Below are 25,388 nucleotides of genomic sequence, written 5' to 3'. Positions count from 1 at the left end.
CGAGCATCACCTTGCCCCAAGTCCAAGCCATCCTGCTGAGCTTTTTCAGCGCCCGAACCATCCTCATCGGGCACAGCCTGGAGAGCGATCTGCTGGCCCTGAAGCTCATCCACAGCACCGTGGTGGACACGGCCGTGCTCTTCCCGCACTACCTGGGTTTCCCCTACAAGCGCTCCCTCAGGAATCTCGCGGCCGACTACCTGGGACAGATCATCCAGGACAGCCAGGACGGCCACAACTCCAGCGAGGACGCAAACGCCTGCCTGCAGCTGGTGATGTGGAAGGTCCGACAGCGCGCCCAGATCCAGCCACGCCACCGGTCCGCCTCTCCCGCCGCCCTGGCCTGTCCTTAGCCCCAGGCCTCTTCCAAAACCGCCATCAGTCCCGAGAGCTCACCCTGTCCACCTCGCCGCAAAGCGAACGAAACTGGAGCAGCCGGCGGCAGGAGAGGGCAAAAAGCCAAGAGTAACCCCAACCCCCCACTCCCAGTCCCCCGGAATCCCCGCCGCTGCCCCTCGGGCCTGTCCCCATCAATAATAATGGATTCTATACGTGGGATGGTTTTAAAGTATGTGGAAAAATTCTTTGATGGATTTTCCTTGGAAAAGTGAAACCTAAATCCACTCCGTTTGGATGTGGGACTATTTACAGTTGTTGCTTACTAAACATAAACTACGTTTAGGCTGATATTTCAGACAATGAGACCTTTGAGTGCCCGTAGGGGGAAGATCTCGGTTGCTGAGTGCAGGGAAGGAGGATGTCAGTCCATCATATATACTCTCTGTGCCTACCGCATTTTGAAAAATGCGAGTGATACCTATTTATAAAATAAAATCAACCAAGGAAAAGTACGAACGTAGCAACACTATATTTAGTTAATACACTGGTATCTTGTATTTCTTTTGTCCAGGTATACTTATAAATGCCTAGAGGGATTTCACCACCTCAGGATGGAGAGACTGAATGCTTCTGAGGGAATTAGGATGGTGGAATATTGGTGGTACCAGTGAAGGGGGAGAGATGTTTGAAAATACTATGTTTGCTCGTTCTTGGGTTCCAATAAAGAAGAAACAGGGCACAGGAGTAGGAAAGACTAGTGGCAATAGTGATGAAGGGACCTTCTTATCATGCTGGCAATGTTAATCACCCAGGTGTAGGATGCCATACACTGAGGCGGAAGATCGCAAGTCAGAGTGGCCGGCAGGCACAACTTCCTGGCACACCAGAGGCAGGTCTTCAATACCCACTGGTTTCCCCACCAGGCTGCATAAGCGAACCTGAGCCACAGGGAGTTGGTCAAATCCTCCTGACAGTGTGGAGAAACCAACAGGCAAAACGTGGGAGGGAAAGTGATGAGACCCCACACTTTTCACCAGTGGTCACAATGAGCTATGAAGTAAGAGCTTCTCAACCTGTGCTGTTTCCTGTTGGATGCACATAATCCATTTGCATTGCAGACAATTTTAGGATGTGGTTTACAGTAAGGTGCAAAGTACCTTATGGCAAAAAACACTCAGAAATTTATGTGTGGATTTAAAGTCATTCCAGTCCTAGAACGTTGTGCTTTTTAGAGACGCCATTGCTGTTTTCCCTTTGTAATATCAAAGCAGTAATATCTTCTCTGGAGGCCTGTTGGGTGAATTTCATGGAATCAAGTTAAGTAGGTGCCGGAAGCATTGCCGTTTTCCCGCCATAGCCCTGCCACCCACTGAAAAATGTTTGATGAGATTACTTAATGATTTCCAATTGAGTTGTATTTCCAAATATCATGATTTCCATTTTCATGTAGTTGGTATGGAGCTTTGTGAGTGTGTGCTTCTTTTATTACGGATGACGTTCAGCTCCTTTTTATTTGCCTCCTAGTTATAATAGTAAAACCCTACTCCTCTACTCGGAGGAGTCCCTACCACCCATATCATCACTTTCCTGCCCAGCACTCTTCATGCTCATTCATATAAAGCGTTCGACATTGTGTAAATGAATCTTGGAAGGCAAAAGCTACTGAATTTAGCGAATTTGTGGAGGCATTCCCACAAATCAGCCAGGTGAAGTTTCACACAACCGAAGACTGCACAACTCCTATAAGGCAGCACTATGCTGCAAACCCAGACGGCCACTCTTCTCACCCCTCGTCCGTTTGCTGTTCTGGGTAATGAGGTTCAAAAGTCACCTAGGCAACTGCAAAAATAGCTGAAATGGAGAAAGGGCTTCAGGCTGGTGACCAGCAGAGGTCCACCTGACCCCCGTAAGCTGCTGAACAAGAAGGGCTGCCAGAAATGTCCCCCTAGGGAATTTGGTGGAGACGAAGACCTGCTCACTGGACAAGGGTTCCTCCCAGGATACGCCCGAGCGGAAGAAGCGGGCTCTGAGCCACTCCCTTTCACCCTCCGCTACCCCGCCCTGGGCTGGTGAAGGTGCGCGTAAGGATGTGGACTACTGAGCCCTGAAGAAATAAGTCCTTCCCCTTTGACCCCATGGAGGATTGCCTGTGAGGATCTTAAACGAGTCTACCCGTGTCTAGACACGGGAGTAGGTCTGTCCGGCACCGCACCTCCCCCAAGGAGGAGAAGAGTGAGGAGAAAGGAAACTCAAGTCTGACCATTGTGTCCTGGGAGAGAAGAGGAGGATCTCATCTCTCATCTGTCCAAGGAAGGCAAGGAGACTTTCTCTCATCTTTCCAAGCAAGGCCAGGAGACTTTTTATCATTAGGAAACAAAAAGAATCTAGAAGGAATGAAAGCAGCCCGTAAGGTGAATTCCTAAGGACTGCCCATTGAAACTGACAAAATTGCCCTTGTTTGATGAGAGGAATGAACAGAGCACTGAGGTGGTGAACAAGGATCTGGTGAGACTTTCCCAGCATGTTTCTACCAAAGCTTTATCTAAGCTTCTCAGAACACTCTCCTAAAAAGCAGATGTTTGGCCCTTCAGAAAGTCAGCAAGCAAAATGCCTTGAGTGTCCCAAAACACTGATGCCATGATGTTGCCTCCTGACTGGCCTCCTTTTCCTTTGACTGGACCACTGCCACCTCTTGGTAGCCACCGCTTTGATGATGCCATGCCTTCGAGATCATATTGGTAAAGCCATGTTCCAACTTGCGGTTACAATCTGTCAGAGGGATGCGTCAGGATCGTGATCCCTCCTGTTTAAAATTTCCAGTGATAGCTCTCGTCGTAACTGCAGCTGAACTGGGCACAGTGGTATTCACCGCCACTGCAGGATTCATCTTCCACATCTTCCCACCTCTTCTTGAAACAAGCTATACATTCGTAAAGAGTTCATTTCTTTGGGGTAGTGTCCTTATAAGCTTTTCTTAAAACATCAATGATTTCTTCATTCTTCCACCCAAGTTTCACCATAAATTTGATGTTTGCTCTTGCTGCAATTTTCGTGGAATTCATGTTGCTGTGATACGAGTCCTTTTCAGTGGATGTCTCATCCTTCTCAGTGCCTCAAACTAGATCTAGTTCAGAAAGGTGCTAAGAAGTTAGGACAAGTTTATTTGAGTGCAAACCAGTGGAAATCCATGCATAGTTCCTTCAGCAGGTGCATTTTGTATGAACCTTTTGAAGACCCCCTGGGTTGAACATTGCCCGAGTCCTGGGAGAGAAGTGGGTGCGGTCCACTTCCTGTCCTCAATTTGCCCGCAGCGGAGGAGGGAACAGAGCAGGGAAAGGCAACCCCAGAGAGATCCTGCCCTCCAGCACGCAGCAGACTGCTGGCCCAGTCCCGGCTCCATGGGGTGCTGTGTGGGCCCAAGCAAGTTGACCAACCTCCCTGAACCTTCATTTAATCCTAGGTAGCCCAATTCCAGTAGCCATTATAGGACTGCCCTGCACGGACAGTTAATTAACTCAGGAAAAGCAACCTAGCTCCAAGGTTAGCAACAGGGAGTTCCAGATGATTCCACTAGCGCACCCCCTGAGGCATTCCCAAGCTGGAGTCTGGTGGAAGATGAGGCTCAGTGTGATTGGATTGAAGCAGCAACCTATCAAGGAGAAGTCCCACCCACTCTGCCCTGGGCGTCTATAAAGGCGACGCGTGGCGGCCGCGGCACTCATTGAAGCCGCCAGTTGGGAGAGGAGCAGAGCCAGGCCGGTGTTCCCGAAGGCAGCAAGATGTTGCGAGCCACAGCTCCCTGCTGGTTCCCACCTGGGTACCCAGAAGCTAAGAAGGTGGCCGAGGAGGCGGCCCTGGAGGCAAGCCGCCAGCTGGGAGCGGAGCAGAGCCAGGCCGGTGCTCCCGAAGGCAGCAAGATGTTGCGAGCCACAGCTCCCTGCTGGTTCCCACCTGGGTACCCAGAAGCTAAGAAGGTGGCCGAGGAGGCGGCCCTGGAGGCAAGCCGCCAGCTGGGAGCGGAGCAGAGCCAGGCCGGTGCTCCCGAAGGCAGCAAGATGTTGCGAGCCACAGCTCCCTGCTGGTTCCCACCTGGATTCCCAGAAGCTAAGAAGGTGGCCGAGGAGGCGGCCCTCGAGGCTCCAGAATTCCCACTGCCCTCTCATCAGCCTGCCCAGAGCTTCGGGCTCCGGGTGCCCCAGATGCACAACCAGGCCTCAGCATTTGTGGACATCCAGGCGGAGCCCCAGAACAGGGGTCCGGCGGTGCCCCCAGCGTGGCCCAAGATGGGGACGGAGGCGTGCTACTTCCCTGCGCAGAGGGGATCGGCCTGCTGCTTGCCAGCCGCCCCAAGGCTGACAGAGAGGCCCTCGGGAGTCCGCATCGCAGCCCCCAGGAAGAGGAAGACGATCGCCCAGTCTTCCAGGCCTTGCTTGGTCACAGGTTACACAGATGCCAAGAGAACCCGGGTGGCCAGCAGCAGCCAGCGCTCCAGTGGCTCCAAGGTCGGCAGACAGCCAGGGAAGACGCGCAACAGGTCAGGGATGGCATGCAAGACCACCACCACCATCAGCTCTAAGCGAATCGTCCGTCGTCCATCCTTACCGAGTTTGAAGAAACCCATTCTCCTCCGAAGGTCTGGGTGCCAAGTCCCCACCGTCATCCGCCGAGGCTATCTCCAACTGTTCACCGAAGAGTGTCTCAAGTTCTGCGCCTCCAAGCAGGAGGCCGAGGAGAAGGCGCTGAACGAGGAGAAGGTGGCCTACGACTGCAGCCCCAACAAGAACAGGTACCTGAACGTGGTCCTGAACACCCTCAAGAGACTCAAGGGCCTGACCCCCAGCTCCATGCCCGGCCTCAGCAGGGCCGCCCTGTACAGCCGCCTCCAGGAGTTCCTGCTCACCCAGGACCAGCTCAAGGAGAACGGCTACCCCTTCCCGCACCCCGAGCGGCCCGGAGGCGCCGTCCTCTTCACTGGCCAGGGGAAGGAGCCCGGCGACTCCTCCTGCAGGGTCTGCTGCCGTTGTGGCACCGAGTACCTGGTGTCCTCCTCGGGCCGCTGTGTACGCGACCAGTTGTGTTATTATCACTGGGGGCGGGTCCGCTCGAGCCAGGTGGCTGGAGGCTGGGTTAGCCAGTACACCTGCTGTGCAGCTGCTCCTGGCTCTGTGGGCTGCCAGGTGGCAAAGCAGCACGTGCGGGACGGCCGCAAGGAGAGCCTCGATGGCTTCGTGGAGACCTTCAAGAAAGAGTTGTCCAGAGACGCTTATCCAGGAATCTACGCCTTGGACTGTGAGATGTGCTACACCACGCATGGCCTAGAGCTGACCCGCGTCACCGTGGTGGACGCCGACATGCGAGTGGTGTACGACACCTTCGTCAAGCCCGACAACGAGATCGTGGACTACAACACCAGGTTTTCCGGAGTCACCGAGGCCGACGTGGCCAAGACGAGCATCACCTTGCCCCAAGTCCAAGCCATCCTGCTGAGCTTTTTCAGCGCCCAAACCATCCTCATCGGGCACAGCCTGGAGAGCGATCTGCTGGCCCTGAAGCTCATCCACAGCACCGTGGTGGACACGGCCGTGCTCTTCCCGCACTACCTGGGTTTCCCCTACAAGCGCTCCCTCAGGAATCTCGCGGCCGACTACCTGGGACAGATCATCCAGGACAGCCAGGACGGCCACAACTCCAGCGAGGACGCAAACGCCTGCCTGCAGCTGGTGATGTGGAAGGTCCGACAGCGCGCCCAGATCCAGCCACGCCACCGGTCCGCCTCTCCCGCCGCCCTGGCCTGTCCTTAGCCCCAGGCCTCTTCCAAAACCGCCATCAGTCCCGAGAGCTCACCCTGTCCACCTCGCCGCAAAGCGAACGAAACTGGAGCAGCCGGCGGCAGGAGAGGGCAAAAAGCCAAGAGTAACCCCAACCCCCCACTCCCAGTCCCCCGGAATCCCCGCCGCTGCCCCTCGGGCCTGTCCCCATCAATAATAATGGATTCTATACGTGGGATGGTTTTAAAGTATGTGGAAAAATTCTTTGATGGATTTTCCTTGGAAAAGTGAAACCTAAATCCGCTCCGTTTGGATGTGGGACTATTTACAGTTGTTGCTTACTAAACATAAACTACGTTTAGGCTGATATTTCAGACAATGAGACCTTTGAGTGCCCGTAGGGGGAAGATCTCGGTTGCTGAGTGCAGGGAAGGAGGATGTCAGTCCATCATATATACTCTCTGTGCCTACCGCATTTTGAAAAATGCGAGTGATACCTATTTATAAAATAAAATCAACCAAGGAAAAGTACGAACGTAGTAACACTATATTTAGTTAATACACTGGTATCTTGTATTTCTTTTGTCCAGGTATACTTATAAATGCCTAGAGGGATTTCACCACCTCAGGATGGAGAGACTGAATGCTTCTGAGGGAATTAGGATGGTGGAATATTGGTGGTACCAGTGAAGGGGGAGAGATGTTTGAAAATACTATGTTTGCTCGTTCTTGGGTTCCAATAAAGAAGAAACAGGGCACAGGAGTAGGAAAGACTAGTGGCAATAGTGATGAAGGGACCTTCTTATCATGCTGGCAATGTTAATCACCCAGGTGTAGGATGCCATACACTGAGGCGGAAGATCGCAAGTCAGAGTGGCCGGCAGGCACAACTTCCTGGCACACCAGAGGCAGGTCTTCAATACACACTGGTTTCCCCACCAGGCTGCATAAGCGAACCTGAGCCACAGGGAGTTGGTCAAATCCTCCTGACAGTGTGGAGAAACCAACAGGCAAAACGTGGGAGGGAAAGTGATGAGACCCCACACTTTTCACCAGTGGTCACAATGAGCTATGAAGTAAGAGCTTCTCAACCTGTGCTGTTTCCTGTTGGATGCACATAATCCATTTGCATTGCAGACAATTTTAGGATGTGGTTTACAGTAAGGTGCAAAGTACCTTATGGCAAAAAACACTCAGAAATTTATGTGTGGATTTAAAGTCATTCCAGTCCTAGAACGTTGTGCTTTTTAGAGACGCCATTGCTGTTTTCCCTTTGTAATATCAAAGCAGTAATATCTTCTCTGGAGGCCTGTTGGGTGAATTTCATGGAATCAAGTTAAGTAGGTGCCGGAAGCATTGCCGTTTTCCCGCCATAGCCCTGCCACCCACTGAAAAATGTTTGATGAGATTACTTAATGATTTCCAATTGAGTTGTATTTCCAAATATCATGATTTCCATTTTCATGTAGTTGGTATGGAGCTTTGTGAGTGTGTGCTTCTTTTATTACGGATGACGTTCAGCTCCTTTTTATTTGCCTCCTAGTTATAATAGTAAAACCCTACTCCTCTACTCGGAGGAGTCCCTACCACCCATATCATCACTTTCCTGCCCAGCACTCTTCATGCTCATTCATATAAAGCGTTCGACATTGTGTAAATGAATCTTGGAAGGCAAAAGCTACTGAATTTAGCGAATTTGTGGAGGCATTCCCACAAATCAGCCAGGTGAAGTTTCACACAACCGAAGACTGCACAACTCCTATAAGGCAGCACTATGCTGCAAACCCAGACGGCCACTCTTCTCACCCCTCGTCCGTTTGCTGTTCTGGGTAATGAGGTTCAAAAGTCACCTAGGCAACTGCAAAAATAGCTGAAATGGAGAAAGGGCTTCAGGCTGGTGACCAGCAGAGGTCCACCTGACCCCCGTAAGCTGCTGAACAAGAAGGGCTGCCAGAAATGTCCCCCTAGGGAATTTGGTGGAGACGAAGACCTGCTCACTGGACAAGGGTTCCTCCCAGGATACGCCCGAGCGGAAGAAGCGGGCTCTGAGCCACTCCCTTTCACCCTCCGCTACCCCGCCCTGGGCTGGTGAAGGTGCGCGTAAGGATGTGGACTACTGAGCCCTGAAGAAATAAGTCCTTCCCCTTTGACCCCATGGAGGATTGCCTGTGAGGATCTTAAACGAGTCTACCCGTGTCTAGACACGGGAGTAGGTCTGTCCGGCACCGCACCTCCCCCAAGGAGGAGAAGAGTGAGGAGAAAGGAAACTCAAGTCTGACCATTGTGTCCTGGGAGAGAAGAGGAGGATCTCATCTCTCATCTGTCCAAGGAAGGCAAGGAGACTTTCTCTCATCTTTCCAAGCAAGGCCAGGAGACTTTTTATCATTAGGAAACAAAAAGAATCTAGAAGGAATGAAAGCAGCCCGTAAGGTGAATTCCTAAGGACTGCCCATTGAAACTGACAAAATTGCCCTTGTTTGATGAGAGGAATGAACAGAGCACTGAGGTGGTGAACAAGGATCTGGTGAGACTTTCCCAGCATGTTTCTACCAAAGCTTTATCTAAGCTTCTCAGAACACTCTCCTAAAAAGCAGATGTTTGGCCCTTCAGAAAGTCAGCAAGCAAAATGCCTTGAGTGTCCCAAAACACTGATGCCATGATGTTGCCTCCTGACTGGCCTCCTTTTCCTTTGACTGGACCACTGCCACCTCTTGGTAGCCACCGCTTTGATGATGCCATGCCTTCGAGATCATATTGGTAAAGCCATGTTCCAACTTGCGGTTACAATCTGTCAGAGGGATGCGTCAGGATCGTGATCCCTCCTGTTTAAAATTTCCAGTGATAGCTCTCGTCGTAACTGCAGCTGAACTGGGCACAGTGGTATTCACCGCCACTGCAGGATTCATCTTCCACATCTTCCCACCTCTTCTTGAAACAAGCTATACATTCGTAAAGAGTTCATTTCTTTGGGGTAGTGTCCTTATAAGCTTTTCTTAAAACATCAATGATTTCTTCATTCTTCCACCCAAGTTTCACCATAAATTTGATGTTTGCTCTTGCTGCAATTTTCGTGGAATTCATGTTGCTGTGATACGAGTCCTTTTCAGTGGATGTCTCATCCTTCTCAGTGCCTCAAACTAGATCTAGTTCAGAAAGGTGCTAAGAAGTTAGGACAAGTTTATTTGAGTGCAAACCAGTGGAAATCCATGCATAGTTCCTTCAGCAGGTGCATTTTGTATGAACCTTTTGAAGACCCCCTGGGTTGAACATTGCCCGAGTCCTGGGAGAGAAGTGGGTGCGGTCCACTTCCTGTCCTCAATTTGCCCGCAGCGGAGGAGGGAACAGAGCAGGGAAAGGCAACCCCAGAGAGATCCTGCCCTCCAGCATGCAGCAGACTGCTGGCCCAGTCCCGGCTCCATGGGGTGCTGTGTGGGCCCAAGCAAGTTGACCAACCTCCCTGAACCTTCATTTAATCCTAGGTAGCCCAATTCCAGTAGCCATTATAGGACTGCCCTCCACGGACAGTTAATTAACTCAGGAAAAGCAACCTAGCTCCAAGGTTAGCAACAGGGAGTTCCAGATGATTCCACTAGCGCACCCCCTGAGGCATTCCCAAGCTGGAGTCTGGTGGAAGATGAGGCTCAGTGTGATTGGATTGAAGCAGCAACCTATCAAGGAGAAGTCCCACCCACTCTGCCCTGGGCGTCTATAAAGGCGACGCGTGGCGGCCGCGGCACTCATTGAAGCCGCCAGTTGGGAGAGGAGCAGAGCCAGGCCGGTGTTCCCGAAGGCAGCAAGATGTTGCGAGCCACAGCTCCCTGCTGGTTCCCACCTGGGTACCCAGAAGCTAAGAAGGTGGCCGAGGAGGCGGCCCTGGAGGCAAGCCGCCAGCTGGGAGCGGAGCAGAGCCAGGCCGGTGCTCCCGAAGGCAGCAAGATGTTGCGAGCCACAGCTCCCTGCTGGTTCCCACCTGGGTACCCAGAAGCTAAGAAGGTGGCCGAGGAGGCGGCCCTGGAGGCAAGCCGCCAGCTGGGAGCGGAGCAGAGCCAGGCCGGTGCTCCCGAAGGCAGCAAGATGTTGCGAGCCACAGCTCCCTGCTGGTTCCCACCTGGATTCCCAGAAGCTAAGAAGGTGGCCGAGGAGGCGGCCCTCGAGGCTCCAGAATTCCCACTGCCCTCTCATCAGCCTGCCCAGAGCTTCGGGCTCCGGGTGCCCCAGATGCACAACCAGGCCTCAGCATTTGTGGACATCCAGGCGGAGCCCCAGAACAGGGGTCCGGCGGTGCCCCCAGCGTGGCCCAAGATGGGGACGGAGGCGTGCTACTTCCCTGCGCAGAGGGGATCGGCCTGCTGCTTGCCAGCCGCCCCAAGGCTGACAGAGAGGCCCTCGGGAGTCCGCATCGCAGCCCCCAGGAAGAGGAAGACGATCGCCCAGTCTTCCAGGCCTTGCTTGGTCACAGGTTACACAGATGCCAAGAGAACCCGGGTGGCCAGCAGCAGCCAGCGCTCCAGTGGCTCCAAGGTCGGCAGACAGCCAGGGAAGACGCGCAACAGGTCAGGGATGGCATGCAAGACCACCACCACCATCAGCTCTAAGCGAATCGTCCGTCGTCCATCCTTACCGAGTTTGAAGAAACCCATTCTCCTCCGAAGGTCTGGGTGCCAAGTCCCCACCGTCATCCGCCGAGGCTATCTCCAACTGTTCACCGAAGAGTGTCTCAAGTTCTGCGCCTCCAAGCAGGAGGCCGAGGAGAAGGCGCTGAACGAGGAGAAGGTGGCCTACGACTGCAGCCCCAACAAGAACAGGTACCTGAACGTGGTCCTGAACACCCTCAAGAGACTCAAGGGCCTGACCCCCAGCTCCATGCCCGGCCTCAGCAGGGCCGCCCTGTACAGCCGCCTCCAGGAGTTCCTGCTCACCCAGGACCAGCTCAAGGAGAACGGCTACCCCTTCCCGCACCCCGAGCGGCCCGGAGGCGCCGTCCTCTTCACTGGCCAGGGGAAGGAGCCCGGCGACTCCTCCTGCAGGGTCTGCTGCCGTTGTGGCACCGAGTACCTGGTGTCCTCCTCGGGCCGCTGTGTACGCGACCAGTTGTGTTATTATCACTGGGGGCGGGTCCGCTCGAGCCAGGTGGCTGGAGGCCGGGTTAGCCAGTACACCTGCTGTGCAGCTGCTCCTGGCTCTGTGGGCTGCCAGGTGGCAAAGCAGCACGTGCGGGACGGCCGCAAGGAGAGCCTCGATGGCTTCGTGGAGACCTTCAAGAAAGAGTTGTCCAGAGACGCTTATCCAGGAATCTACGCCTTGGACTGTGAGATGTGCTACACCACGCATGGCCTAGAGCTGACCCGCGTCACCGTGGTGGACGCCGACATGCGAGTGGTGTACGACACCTTCGTCAAGCCCGACAACGAGATCGTGGACTACAACACCAGGTTTTCCGGAGTCACCGAGGCCGACGTGGCCAAGACGAGCATCACCTTGCCCCAAGTCCAAGCCATCCTGCTGAGCTTTTTCAGCGCCCAAACCATCCTCATCGGGCACAGCCTGGAGAGCGATCTGCTGGCCCTGAAGCTCATCCACAGCACCGTGGTGGACACGGCCGTGCTCTTCCCGCACTACCTGGGTTTCCCCTACAAGCGCTCCCTCAGGAATCTCGCGGCCGACTACCTGGGACAGATCATCCAGGACAGCCAGGACGGCCACAACTCCAGCGAGGACGCAAACGCCTGCCTGCAGCTGGTGATGTGGAAGGTCCGACAGCGCGCCCAGATCCAGCCACGCCACCGGTCCGCCTCTCCCGCCGCCCTGGCCTGTCCTTAGCCCCAGGCCTCTTCCAAAACCGCCATCAGTCCCGAGAGCTCACCCTGTCCACCTCGCCGCAAAGCGAACGAAACTGGAGCAGCCGGCGGCAGGAGAGGGCAAAAAGCCAAGAGTAACCCCAACCCCCCACTCCCAGTCCCCCGGAATCCCCGCCGCTGCCCCTCGGGCCTGTCCCCATCAATAATAATGGATTCTATACGTGGGATGGTTTTAAAGTATGTGGAAAAATTCTTTGATGGATTTTCCTTGGAAAAGTGAAACCTAAATCCGCTCCGTTTGGATGTGGGACTATTTACAGTTGTTGCTTACTAAACATAAACTACGTTTAGGCTGATATTTCAGACAATGAGACCTTTGAGTGCCCGTAGGGGGAAGATCTCGGTTGCTGAGTGCAGGGAAGGAGGATGTCAGTCCATCATATATACTCTCTGTGCCTACCGCATTTTGAAAAATGCGAGTGATACCTATTTATAAAATAAAATCAACCAAGGAAAAGTACGAACGTAGCAACACTATATTTAGTTAATACACTGGTATCTTGTATTTCTTTTGTCCAGGTATACTTATAAATGCCTAGAGGGATTTCACCACCTCAGGATGGAGAGACTGAATGCTTCTGAGGGAATTAGGATGGTGGAATATTGGTGGTACCAGTGAAGGGGGAGAGATGTTTGAAAATACTATGTTTGCTCGTTCTTGGGTTCCGATAAAGAAGAAACAGGGCACAGGACTAGGAAAGACTAGTGGCAATAGTGATGAAGGGACCTTCTTATCATGCTGGCAATGTTAATCACCCAGGTGTAGGATGCCATACACTGAGGCGGAAGATCGCAAGTCAGAGTGGCCGGCAGGCACAACTTCCTGGCACACCAGAGGCAGGTCTTCAATACCCACTGGTTTCCCCACCAGGCTGCATAAGCGAACCTGAGCCACAGGGAGTTGGTCAAATCCTCCTGACAGTGTGGAGAAACCAACAGGCAAAACGTGGGAGGGAAAGTGATGAGACCCCACACTTTTCACCAGTGGTCACAATGAGCTATGAAGTAAGAGCTTCTCAACCTGTGCTGTTTCCTGTTGGATGCACATAATCCATTTGCATTGCAGACAATTTTAGGATGTGGTTTACAGTAAGGTGCAAAGTACCTTATGGCAAAAAACACTCAGAAATTTATGTGTGGATTTAAAGTCATTCCAGTCCTAGAACGTTGTGCTTTTTAGAGACGCCATTGCTGTTTTCCCTTTGTAATATCAAAGCAGTAATATCTTCTCTGGAGGCCTGTTGGGTGAATTTCATGGAATCAAGTTAAGTAGGTGCCGGAAGCATTGCCGTTTTCCCGCCATAGCCCTGCCACCCACTGAAAAATGTTTGATGAGATTACTTAATGATTTCCAATTGAGTTGTATTTCCAAATATCATGATTTCCATTTTCATGTAGTTGGTATGGAGCTTTGTGAGTGTGTGCTTCTTTTATTACGGATGACGTTCAGCTCCTTTTTATTTGCCTCCTAGTTATAATAGTAAAACCCTACTCCTCTACTCGGAGGAGTCCCTACCACCCATATCATCACTTTCCTGCCCAGCACTCTTCATGCTCATTCATATAAAGCGTTCGACATTGTGTAAATGAATCTTGGAAGGCAAAAGCTACTGAATTTAGCGAATTTGTGGAGGCATTCCCACAAATCAGCCAGGTGAAGTTTCACACAACCGAAGACTGCACAACTCCTATAAGGCAGCACTATGCTGCAAACCCAGACGGCCACTCTTCTCACCCCTCGTCCGTTTGCTGTTCTGGGTAATGAGGTTCAAAAGTCACCTAGGCAACTGCAAAAATAGCTGAAATGGAGAAAGGGCTTCAGGCTGGTGACCAGCAGAGGTCCACCTGACCCCCGTAAGCTGCTGAACAAGAAGGGCTGCCAGAAATGTCCCCCTAGGGAATTTGGTGGAGACGAAGACCTGCTCACTGGACAAGGGTTCCTCCCAGGATACGCCCGAGCGGAAGAAGCGGGCTCTGAGCCACTCCCTTTCACCCTCCGCTACCCCGCCCTGGGCTGGTGAAGGTGCGCGTAAGGATGTGGACTACTGAGCCCTGAAGAAATAAGTCCTTCCCCTTTGACCCCATGGAGGATTGCCTGTGAGGATCTTAAACGAGTCTACCCGTGTCTAGACACGGGAGTAGGTCTGTCCGGCACCGCACCTCCCCCAAGGAGGAGAAGAGTGAGGAGAAAGGAAACTCAAGTCTGACCATTGTGTCCTGGGAGAGAAGAGGAGGATCTCATCTCTCATCTGTCCAAGGAAGGCAAGGAGACTTTCTCTCATCTTTCCAAGCAAGGCCAGGAGACTTTTTATCATTAGGAAACAAAAAGAATCTAGAAGGAATGAAAGCAGCCCGTAAGGTGAATTCCTAAGGACTGCCCATTGAAACTGACAAAATTGCCCTTGTTTGATGAGAGGAATGAACAGAGCACTGAGGTGGTGAACAAGGATCTGGTGAGACTTTCCCAGCATGTTTCTACCAAAGCTTTATCTAAGCTTCTCAGAACACTCTCCTAAAAAGCAGATGTTTGGCCCTTCAGAAAGTCAGCAAGCAAAATGCCTTGAGTGTCCCAAAACACTGATGCCATGATGTTGGCTCCTGACTGGCCTCCTTTTCCTTTGACTGGACCACTGCCACCTCCTGGTAGCCACCGCTTTGATGATGCCATGCCTTCGAGATCATATTGGTAAAGCCATGTTCCAACTTGCGGTTACAATCTGTCAGAGGGATGCGTCAGGATCGTGATCCCTCCTGTTTAAAATTTCCAGTGATAGCTCTCGTCGTAACTGCAGCTGAACTGGGCACAGTGGTATTCACCGCCACTGCAGGATTCATCTTCCACATCTTCTCACCTCTTCTTGAAACAAGCTATACATTCGTAAAGAGTTCATTTCTTTGGGGTAGTGTCCTTATAAGCTTTTCTTAAAACATCAATGATTTCTTCATTCTTCCACCCAAGTTTCACCATAAATTTGATGTTTGCTCTTGCTGCAATTTTCGTGGAATTCATGTTGCTGTGATACGAGTCCTTTTCAGTGGATGTCTCATCCTTCTCAGTGCCTCAAACTAGATCTAGTTCAGAAAGGTGCTAAGAAGTTAGGACAAGTTTATTTGAGTGCAAACCAGTGGAAATCCATGCATAGTTCCTTCAGCAGGTGCATTTTGTATGAACCTCTTGAAGACCCCCTGGGTTGAACATTGCCCGAGTCCTGGGAGAGAAGTGGGTGCGGTCCACTTCCTGTCCTCAATTTGCCCGCAGCGGAGGAGGGAACAGAGCAGGGAAAGGCAACCCCAGAGAGATCCTGCCCTCCAGCATGCAGCAGACTGCTGGCCCAGTCCCGGCTCCATGGGGTGCTGTGTGGGCCCAAGCAAGTTGACCAACCTCCCTGAACCTTCATTTAATCCTAGGTAGCCCAATTCCAGTAGCCATTATAGGACTGCCCTGCACGGACAGTTAATTAACTCAGGAAAAGCAACCTAGCTCCAAGGTTAGCAACCGGGAGTTCCAGTTGATTCCACTAGCGCACCCCCTGAGGCATTCCCAAGCTGGAGTCTGGTGGAAGATGAGGCTCAGTGTGATTGGATTGAAGCAGCAGCCTATCAAGGAGAAGTCCCACCCACTCTGCCCTGGGCGTCTATAAAGGCGACGCGTGGCGGCCGCGGCACTCATTGAAGCCGCCAGTTGGGAGAGGAGCAGAGCCAGGCCGGTGTTCCCGAAGGCAGCAAGATGTTGCGAGCCACAGCTCCCTGCTGGTTCCCACCTGGGTACCCAGAAGCTAAGAAGGTGGCCGAGGAGGCGGCCCTGGAGGCAAGCCGCCAGCTGGGAGCGGAGCAGAGCCAGGCCGGTGCTCCCGAAGGCAGCAAGATGTTGCGAGCCACAGCTCCCTGCTGGTTCCCACCTGGGTACCCAGAAGCTAAGAAGGTGGCCGAGGAGGCGGCCCTGGAGGCAAGCCGCCAGCTGGGAGCGGAGCAGAGCCAGGCCGGTGCTCCCGAAGGCAGCAAGATGTTGCGAGCCACAGCTCCCTGCTGGTTCCCACCTGGATTCCCAGAAGCTAAGAAGGTGGCCGAGGAGGCGGCCCTCGAGGCTCCAGAATTCCCACTGCCCTCTCATCAGCCTGCCCAGAGCTTCGGGCTCCGGGTGCCCCAGATGCACAACCAGGCCTCAGCATTTGTGGACATCCAGGCGGAGCCCCAGAACAGGGGTCCGGCGGTGCCCCCAGCGTGGCCCAAGATGGGGACGGAGGCGTGCTACTTCCCTGCGCAGAGGGGATCGGCCTGCTGCTTGCCAGCCGCCCCAAGGCTGACAGAGAGGCCCTCGGGAGTCCGCATCGCAGCCCCCAGGAAGAGGAAGACGATCGCCCAGTCTTCCAGGCCTTGCTTGGTCACAGGTTACACAGATGCCAAGAGAACCCGGGTGGCCAGCAGCAGCCAGCGCTCCAGTGGCTCCAAGGTCGGCAGACAGCCAGGGAAGACGCGCAACAGGTCAGGGATGGCATGCAAGACCACCACCACCATCAGCTCTAAGCGAATCGTCCGTCGTCCATCCTTACCGAGTTTGAAGAAACCCATTCTCCTCCGAAGGTCTGGGTGCCAAGTCCCCACCGTCATCCGCCGAGGCTATCTCCAACTGTTCACCGAAGAGTGTCTCAAGTTCTGCGCCTCCAAGCAGGAGGCCGAGGAGAAGGCGCTGAACGAGGAGAAGGTGGCCTACGACTGCAGCCCCAACAAGAACAGGTACCTGAACGTGGTCCTGAACACCCTCAAGAGACTCAAGGGCCTGACCCCCAGCTCCATGCCCGGCCTCAGCAGGGCCGCCCTGTACAGCCGCCTCCAGGAGTTCCTGCTCACCCAGGACCAGCTCAAGGAGAACGGCTACCCCTTCCCGCACCCCGAGCGGCCCGGAGGCGCCGTCCTCTTCACTGGCCAGGGGAAGGAGCCCGGCGACTCCTCCTGCAGGGTCTGCTGCCGTTGTGGCACCGAGTACCTGGTGTCCTCCTCGGGCCGCTGTGTACGCGACCAGTTGTGTTATTATCACTGGGGGCGGGTCCGCTCGAGCCAGGTGGCTGGAGGCCGGGTTAGCCAGTACACCTGCTGTGCAGCTGCTCCTGGCTCTGTGGGCTGCCAGGTGGCAAAGCAGCACGTGCGGGACGGCCGCAAGGAGAGCCTCGATGGCTTCGTGGAGACCTTCAAGAAAGAGTTGTCCAGAGACGCTTATCCAGGAATCTACGCCTTGGACTGTGAGATGTGCTACACCACGCATGGCCTAGAGCTGACCCGCGTCACCGTGGTGGACGCCGACATGCGAGTGGTGTACGACACCTTCGTCAAGCCCGACAACGAGATCGTGGACTACAACACCAGGTTTTCCGGAGTCACCGAGGCCGACGTGGCCAAGACGAGCATCACCTTGCCCCAAGTCCAAGCCATCCTGCTGAGCTTTTTCAGCGCCCAAACCATCCTCATCGGGCACAGCCTGGAGAGCGATCTGCTGGCCCTGAAGCTCATCCACAGCACCGTGGTGGACACGGCCGTGCTCTTCCCGCACTACCTGGGTTTCCCCTACAAGCGCTCCCTCAGGAATCTCGCGGCCGACTACCTGGGACAGATCATCCAGGACAGCCAGGACGGCCACAACTCCAGCGAGGACGCAAACGCCTGCCTGCAGCTGGTGATGTGGAAGGTCCGACAGCGCGCCCAGATCCAGCCACGCCACCGGTCCGCCTCTCCCGCCGCCCTGGCCTGTCCTTAGCCCCAGGCCTCTTCCAAAACCGCCATCAGTCCCGAGAGCTCACCCTGTCCACCTCGCCGCAAAGCGAACGAAACTGGAGCAGCCGGCGGCAGGAGAGGGCAAAAAGCCAAGAGTAACCCCAACACCCCACTCCCAGTCCCCCGGAATCCCCGCCGCTGCCCCTCGGGCCTGTCCCCATCAATAATAATGGATTCTATACGTGGGATGGTTTTAAAGTATGTGGAAAAATTCTTTGATGGATTTTCCTTGGAAAAGTGAAACCTAAATCCACTCCGTTTGGATGTGGGACTATTTACAGTTGTTGCTTACTAAACATAAACTACGTTTAGGCTGATATTTCAGACAATGAGACCTTTGAGTGCCCGTAGGGGGAAGATCTCGGTTGCTGAGTGCAGGGAAGGAGGATGTCAGTCCATCATATATACTCTCTGTGCCTACCGCATTTTGAAAAATGCGAGTGATACCTATTTATAAAATAAAATCAACCAAGGAGAAGTACGAACGTAGCAACACTATATTTAGTTAATACACTGGTATCTTGTATTTCTTTTGTCCAGGTATACTTATAAATGCCTAGAGGGATTTCACCACCTCAGGATGGAGAGACTGAATGCTTCTGAGGGAATTAGGATGGTGGAATATTGGTGGTACCAGTGAAGGGGGAGAGATGTTTGAAAATACTATGTTTGCTCGTTCTTGGGTTCCAATAAAGAAGAAACAGGGCACAGGAGTAGGAAAGACTAGTGGCAATAGTGATGAAGGGACCTTCTTATCATGCTGGCAATGTTAATCACCCAGGTGTAGGATGCCATACACTGAGGCGGAAGATCGCAAGTCAGAGTGGCCGGCAGGCACAACTTCCTGGCACACCAGAGGCAGGTCTTCAATACCCACTGGTTTCCCCACCAGGCTGCATAAGCGAACCTGAGCCACAGGGAGTTGGTCAAATCCTCCTGACAGTGTGGAGAAACCAACAGGCAAAACGTGGGAGGGAAAGTGATGAGACCCCACACTTTTCACCAGTGGTCACAATGAGCTATGAAGTAACAGCTTCTCAACCTGTGCTGTTTCCTGTTGGATGCACATAATCCATTTGCATTGCAGACAATTGTAGGATGTGGTTTACAGTAAGGTGCAAAGTACCTTATGGCAAAAAACACTCAGAAATTTATGTGTGGATTTAAAGTCATTCCAGTCCTAGAACGTTGTGCTTTTTAGAGACGCCATTGCTGTTTTCCCTTTGTAATATCAAAGCAGTAATATCTTCTCTGGAGGCCTGTTGGGTGAATTTCATGGAATCAAGTTAAGTAGGTGCCGGAAGCATTGCCGTTTTCCCGCCATAGCCCTGCCACCCACTGAAAAATGTTTGATGAGATTACTTAATGATTTCCAATTGAGTTGTATTTCCAATTATCATGATTTCCATTTTCATGTAGTTGGTATGGAGCTTTGTGAGTGTGTGCTTCTTTTATTACGGATGACGTTCAGCTCCTTTTTATTTGCCTCCTAGTTATAATAGTAAAACCCTACTCCTCTACTCGGAGGAGTCCCTACCACCCATATCATCACTTTCCTGCCCAGCACTCTTCATGCTCATTCATATAAAGCGTTCGACATTGTGTAAATGAATCTTGGAAGGCAAAAGCTACTGAATTTAGCGAATTTGTGGAGGCATTCCCACAAATCAGCCAGGTGAAGTTTCACACAACCGAAGACTGCACAACTCCTATAAGGCAGCACTATGCTGCAAACCCAGACGGCCACTCTTCTCACCCCTCGTCCGTTTGCTGTTCTGGGTAATGAGGTTCAAAAGTCACCTAGGCAACTGCAAAAATAGCTGAAATGGAGAAAGGGCTTCAGGCTGGTGACCAGCAGAGGTCCACCTGACCCCCGTAAGCTGCTGAACAAGAAGGGCTGCCAGAAATGTCCCCCTAGGGAATTTGGTGGAGACGAAGACCTGCTCACTGGACAAGGGTTCCTCCCAGGATACGCCCGAGCGGAAGAAGCGGGCTCTGAGCCACTCCCTTTCACCCTCCGCTACCCCGCCCTGGGCTGGTGAAGGTGCGCGTAAGGATGTGGACTACTGAGCCCTGAAGAAATAAGTCCTTCCCCTTTGACCCCATGGAGGATTGCCTGTGAGGATCTTAAACGAGTCTACCCGTGTCTAGACACGGGAGTAGGTCTGTCCGGCACCGCACCTCCCCCAAGGAGGAGAAGAGTGAGGAGAAAGGAAACTCAAGTCTGACCATTGTGTCCTGGGAGAGAAGAGGAGGATCTCATCTCTCATCTGTCCAAGGAAGGCAAGGAGACTTTCTCTCATCTTTCCAAGCAAGGCCAGGAGACTTTTTATCATTAGGAAACAAAAAGAATCTAGAAGGAATGAAAGCAGCCCGTAAGGTGAATTCCTAAGGACTGCCCATTGAAACTGACAAAATTGCCCTTGTTTGATGAGAGGAATGAACAGAGCACTGAGGTGGTGAACAAGGATCTGGTGAGACTTTCCCAGCATGTTTCTACCAAAGCTTTATCTAAGCTTCTCAGAACACTCTCCTAAAAAGCAGATGTTTGGCCCTTCAGAAAGTCAGCAAGCAAAATGCCTTGAGTGTCCCAAAACACTGATGCCATGATGTTGGCTCCTGACTGCCCTCCTTTTCCTTTGACTGGACCACTGCCACCTCTTGGTAGCCACCGCTTTGATGATGCCATGCCTTCGAGATCATATTGGTAAAGCCATGTTCCAACTTGCGGTTACAATCTGTCAGAGGGATGCGTCAGGATCGTGATCCCTCCTGTTTAAAATTTCCAGTGATAGCTCTCGTCGTAACTGCAGCTGAACTGGGCACAGTGGTATTCACCGCCACTGCAGGATTCATCTTCCACATCTTCTCACCTCTTCTTGAAACAAGCTATACATTCGTAAAGAGTTCATTTCTTTGGGGTAGTGTCCTTATAAGCTTTTCTTAAAACATCAATGATTTCTTCATACTTCCACCCAAGTTTCACCATAAATTTGATGTTTGCTCTTGCTGCAATTTTCGTGGAATTCATGTTGCTGTGATACGAGTCCTTTTCAGCGGATGTCTCATCCTTCTCAGTGCCTCAAACTAGATCTAGTTCAGAAAGGTGCTAAGAAGTTAGGACAAGTTTATTTGAGTGCAAACCAGTGGAAATCCATGCATAGTTCCTTCAGCAGGTGCATTTTGTATGAACCTTTTGAAGACCCCCTGGGTTGAACATTGCCCGAGTCCTGGGAGAGAAGTGGGTGCGGTCCACTTCCTGTCCTCAATTTGCCCGCAGCGGAGGAGGGAACAGAGCAGGGAAAGGCAACCCCAGAGAGATCCTGCCCTCCAGCATGCAGCAGACTGCTGGCCCAGTCCCGGCTCCATGGGGTGCTGTGTGGGCCCAAGCAAGTTGACCAACCTCCCTGAACCTTCATTTAATCCTAGGTAGCCCAATTCCAGTAGCCATTATAGGACTGCCCTGCACGGACAGTTAATTAACTCAGGAAAAGCAACCTAGCTCCAAGGTTAGCAACCGGGAGTTCCAGTTGATTCCACTAGCGCACCCCCTGAGGCATTCCCAAGCTGGAGTCTGGTGGAAGATGAGGCTCAGTGTGATTGGATTGAAGCAGCAACCTATCAAGGAGAAGTCCCACCCACTCTGCCCTGGGCGTCTATAAAGGCGACGCGTGGCGGCCGCGGCACTCATTGAAGCCGCCAGTTGGGAGAGGAGCAGAGCCAGGCCGGTGCTCCCGAAGGCAGCAAGATGTTGCGAGCCACAGCTCCCTGCTGGTTCCCACCTGGGTACCCAGAAGCTAAGAAGGTGGCCGAGGAGGCGGCCCTGGAGGCAAGCCGCCAGCTGGGAGCGGAGCAGAGCCAGGCCGGTGCTCCCGAAGGCAGCAAGATGTTGCGAGCCACAGCTCCCTGCTGGTTCCCACCTGGGTACCCAGAAGCTAAGAAGGTGGCCGAGGAGGCGGCCCTGGAGGCAAGCCGCCAGCTGGGAGCGGAGCAGAGCCAGGCCGGTGCTCCCGAAGGCAGCAAGATGTTGCAAGCCACAGCTCCCTGCTGGTTCCCACCTGGATTCCCAGAAGCTAAGAAGGTGGCCGAGGAGGCGGCCCTCGAGGCTCCAGAATTCCCACTGCCCTCTCATCAGCCTGCCCAGAGCTTCGGGCTCCGGGTGCCCCAGATGCACAACCAGGCCTCAGCATTTGTGGACATCCAGGCGGAGCCCCAGAACAGGGGTCCGGCGGTGCCCCCAGCGTGGCCCAAGATGGGGACGGAGGCGTGCTACTTCCCTGCGCAGAGGGGATCGGCCTGCTGCTTGCCAGCCGCCCCAAGGCTGACAGAGAGGCCCTCGGGAGTCCGCATCGCAGCCCCCAGGAAGAGGAAGACGATCGCCCAGTCTTCCAGGCCTTGCTTGGTCACAGGTTACACAGATGCCAAGAGAACCCGGGTGGCCAGCAGCAGCCAGCGCTCCAGTGGCTCCAAGGTCGGCAGACAGCCAGGGAAGACGCGCAACAGGTCAGGGATGGCATGCAAGACCACCACCACCATCAGCTCTAAGCGAATCGTCCGTCGTCCATCCTTACCGAGTTTGAAGAAACCCATTCTCCTCCGAAGGTCTGGGTGCCAAGTCCCCACCGTCATCCGCCGAGGCTATCTCCAACTGTTCACCGAAGAGTGTCTCAAGTTCTGCGCCTCCAAGCAGGAGGCCGAGGAGAAGGCGCTGAACGAGGAGAAGGTGGCCTACGACTGCAGCCCCAACAAGAACAGGTACCTGAACGTGGTCCTGAACACCCTCAAGAGACTCAAGGGCCTGACCCCCAGCTCCATGCCCGGCCTCAGCAGGGCCGCCCTGTACAGCCGCCTCCAGGAGTTCCTGCTCACCCAGGACCAGCTCAAGGAGAACGGCTACCCCTTCCCGCACCCCGAGCGGCCCGGAGGCGCCGTCCTCTTCACTGGCCAGGGGAAGGAGCCCGGCGACTCCTCCTGCAGGGTCTGCTGCCGTTGTGGCACCGAGTACCTGGTGTCCTCCTCGGGCCGCTGTGTACGCGACCAGTTGTGTTATTATCACTGGGGGCGGGTCCGCTCGAGCCAGGTGGCTGGAGGCCGGGTTAGCCAGTACACCTGCTGTGCAGCTGCTCCTGGCTCTGTGGGCTGCCAGGTGGCAAAGCAGCACGTGCGGGACGGCCGCAAGGAGAGCCTCGATGGCTTCGTGGAGACCTTCAAGAAAGAGTTGTCCAGAGACGCTTATCCAGGAATCTACGCCTTGGACTGTGAGATGTGCTACACCACGCATGGCCTAGAGCTGACCCGCGTCACCGTGGTGGACGCCGACATGCGAGTGGTGTACGACACCTTCGTCAAGCCCGACAACGAGATCGTGGACTACAACACCAGGTTTTCCGGAGTCACCGAGGCCGACGTGGCCAAGACGAGCATCACCTTGCCCCAAGTCCAAGCCATCCTGCTGAGCTTTTTCAGCGCCCGAACCATCCTCATCGGGCACAGCCTGGAGAGCGATCTGCTGGCCCTGAAGCTCATCCACAGCACCGTGGTGGACACGGCAGTGCTCTTCCCGCACTACCTGGGTTTCCCCTACAAGCGCTCCCTCAGGAATCTCGCGGCCGACTACCTGGGACAGATCATCCAGGACAGCCAGGACGGCCACAACTCCAGCGAGGACGCAAACGCCTGCCTGCAGCTGGTGATGTGGAAGGTCCGACAGCGCGCCCAGATCCAGCCACGCCACCGGTCCGCCTCTCCCGCCGCCCTGGCCTGTCCTTAGCCCCAGGCCTCTTCCAAAACCGCCATCAGTCCCGAGAGCTCACCCTGTCCACCTCGCCGCAAAGCGAACGAAACTGGAGCAGCCGGCGGCAGGAGAGGGCAAAAAGCCAAGAGTAACCCCAACCCCCCACTCCCAGTCCCCCGGAATCCCCGCCGCTGCCCCTCGGGCCTGTCCCCATCAATAATAATGGATTCTATACGTGGGATGGTTTTAAAGTATGTGGAAAAATTCTTTGATGGATTTTCCTTGGAAAAGTGAAACCTAAATCCACTCCGTTTGGATGTGGGACTATTTACAGTTGTTGCTTACTAAACATAAACTACGTTTAGGCTGATATTTCAGACAATGAGACCTTTGAGTGCCCGTAGGGGGAAGATCTCGGTTGCTGAGTGCAGGGAAGGAGGATGTCAGTCCATCATATATACTCTCTGGGCCTATCGCGTTTTGAAAAATGCGAGTGATACCTATTTATAAAATAAAATCAACCAAGGAAAAGTACGAACGTAGCAACACTATATTTAGTTAATACACTGGTATCTTGTATTTCTTTTGTCCAGGTATACTTATAAATGCCTAGAGGGATTTCACCACCTCAGGATGGAGAGACTGAATGCTTCTGAGGGAATTAGGATGGTGGAATATTGGTGGTACCAGTGAAGGGGGAGAGATGTTTGAAAATACTATGTTTGCTCGTTCTTGGGTTCCGATAAAGAAGAAACAGGGCACAGGAGTAGGAAAGACTAGTGGCAATAGTGATGAAGGGACCTTCTTATCATGCTGGCAATGTTAATCACCCAGGTGTAGGATGCCATACACTGAGGCGGAAGATCGCAAGTCAGAGTGGCCGGCAGGCACAACTTCCTGGCACACCAGAGGCAGGTCTTCAATACCCACTGGTTTCCCCACCAGGCTGCATAAGCGAACCTGAGCCACAGGGAGTTGGTCAAATCCTCCTGACAGTGTGGAGAAACCAACAGGCAAAACGTGGGAGGGAAAGTGATGAGACCCCACACTTTTCACTAGTGGTCACAATGAGCTATGAAGTAAGAGCTTCTCAACCTGTGCTGTTTCCTGTTGGATGCACATAATCCATTTGCATTGCAGACAATTTTAGGATGTGGTTTACAGTAAGGTGCAAAGTACCTTATGGCAAAAAACACACAGAAATTTATGTGTGGATTTAAAGTCATTCCAGACCTAGAACGTTGTGCTTTTTAGAGACGCCATTGCTGTTTTCCCTTTGTAATATCAAAGCAGTAATATCTTCTCTGGAGGCCTGTTGGGTGAATTTCATGGAATCAAGTTAAGTAGGTGCCGGAAGCATTGCCGTTTTCCCGCCATAGCCCTGCCACCCACTGAAAAATGTTTGATGAGATTACTTAATGATTTCCAATTGAGTTGTATTTCCAAATATCATGATTTCCATTTTCATGTAGTTGGTATGGAGCTTTGTGAGTGTGTGCTTCTTTTATTATGGATGACGTTCAGCTCCTTTTTATTTACCTCCTAGTTATAATAGTAAAACCCTACTCCTCTACTCGGAGGAGTCCCTACCACCCATATCATCACTTTCCTGCCCAGCACTCTTCATGCTCATTCATATAAAGCGTTCGACATTGTGTAAATGAATCTTGGAAGGCAAAAGCTACTGAATTTAGCGAATTTGTGGAGGCATTCCCACAAATCAGCCAGGTGAAGTTTCACACAACCGAAGACTGCACAACTCCTATAAGGCAGCACTATGCTGCAAACCCAGACGGCCACTCTTCTCACCCCTCGTCCGTTTGCTGTTCTGGGTAATGAGGTTCAAAAGTCACCTAGGCAACTGCAAAAATAGCTGAAATGGAGAAAGGGCTTCAGGCTGGTGACCAGCAGAGGTCCACCTGA

Source organism: Gorilla gorilla, chromosome 7, assembly GCF_029281585.2.
Source record: "Gorilla gorilla gorilla isolate KB3781 chromosome 7, NHGRI_mGorGor1-v2.1_pri, whole genome shotgun sequence".
NCBI classification, from domain to species: domain Eukaryota; kingdom Metazoa; phylum Chordata; class Mammalia; order Primates; family Hominidae; genus Gorilla; species Gorilla gorilla.
This window is presented reverse-complemented; position numbering follows the sequence as displayed.